This window comes from Dipodomys ordii, unplaced genomic scaffold (genome assembly GCF_000151885.1).
Source record: "Dipodomys ordii isolate 6190 unplaced genomic scaffold, Dord_2.0 Scaffold104, whole genome shotgun sequence".
Taxonomy (NCBI): Eukaryota; Metazoa; Chordata; class Mammalia; order Rodentia; family Heteromyidae; genus Dipodomys; species Dipodomys ordii.
The window spans coordinates 2,469,878-2,471,552 of NW_012267320.1; positions in this window are offsets into that span (position 1 = coordinate 2,469,878).

Here is a 1,675-nt window from a genome sequence, read left to right on the forward strand (position 1 = left end):
AGCCTTAACTTTGCATTTTTCCCCTACATGAAGTGGGTACAGCGTGTGTCACAAAGCTGGCGTGAGTAAAATTACACATCTTGTAGCCTCACTGATTTCCCAAGCGAATTCCCTCTCCTACTCCACTGTTCAGGGGAGGACCAGCCTCTTGGTGATTCATAGAGGTTTCCTGATGCTTGCCTTGCCTTTGTCCCCAACCTTCACTCTATGTATCAGTAAGTGTTCGCACAGGGAGTGCAAATGAAATACGAAAACTAAGCAAAATGCAACGCATAGGGTTCATTTGCTAGGTCAGTGATTTTTTTTTAAAAAACCTCATAAATTTTATTGGGAAGATAAAAAGAGAATTGTTCCCACATTACACATCACTGTCTCAGTACAGACAGATATTGAGCATTCCATCCGAGTTGCCTTGTAAAATTGCTACTCTCACAAGCCTTGCTATCTGTGAAAATCATCAAGTCTAAGAGAATGAGTCCTGCTCACACCACAGGTTCCCTGGGGTGCTGTAGGTAAATCACAAAATGCCTTTTGTCTCACTTTGGAAAATCTGAAGGGTTTGGATACTACGTTTACTGTGAAGCTGATGTACATTGAAACATATAAGGATCTCTGAACATTGCCGAGTATGTTACAAAACTGTAAGCCAGGGGCTGGGAAGGTTGGCTCTGTGGTAGAGTGCTTGCTTGCATGCATGAGGCCCTGGGTTCGATTCCTCAACACCATATAAGCAGAAAAAGCCTGAAGTGGTGCTGTGGCTCAAGTGATAGAGCACTAGCCTTGAACTGAAGAGCTCAGGGATAGCACCCAGGCCCAGAGTTCAGGCCCCACAACTGACAAAACACACACACACACACACACACACACACACACACACCTGTAAGCCACTTATTCATCCATTCAACTATTGGTTAAGTGTTGGTTTTCTCTCTATCCATGGTTGGAGATTCCAAAGTAAGTCTCAGATCATGTTGGAGTGCAGTGCTCTCTGTCTCTCTCTGTCTCTGTCTGTCTGTCTGTCTGTCTATCTGTCTGTCTGTCTGTCTCTCTCTCTCTCTCTCTCTCTCTCTCTCTCTCTTCTAGTTCCAGAAAAAGGAGCCACATGTCCAGAAAGATAACAGGGCTTACACAGGGAACTGTAGTATGCCTGTATCAACTGAACGAAGCAACTCTGCCACCATTGTGAATGGAAGAAGCCTAGGATGGGGAGGGGAGGTGTGTGGGGGGGGTGAATGGTTTCAGTCAGTGCCCAGAGTCCCACTCGGTTAAACAAACTCTGGTTCAGTGTATTCTTTTCCAGGAAGTATATGTAGTGTCTACTCTGTTCCAGGCATGATGCCAGTCACAGGAAACACGGTACCAAACAGCAAGGCCGGAATCCTTTCCCTCCTGAGGGCAGATCACACAAACAGATAAGCAACATATCCCTTGTCAGATGGTATATTCGTTTCCTAGGACTGCTTATAACCAACACCAGAAACTGGATGGGTTAACATAACAGAAATTTGGTGTTAATGGAGAGCACACATCTGAAATCAAGGTGTTTACTGGGTTGATTTGTCCCAAATCAAGATCTCTCCTGAAATTCTAGTCATTGTTGCAATCTTTTGTCTTTTCTCACTGGTATGATCTGAATGTGTCCTTCTAAATTCATAATTCCTCAATGTTACAGTAT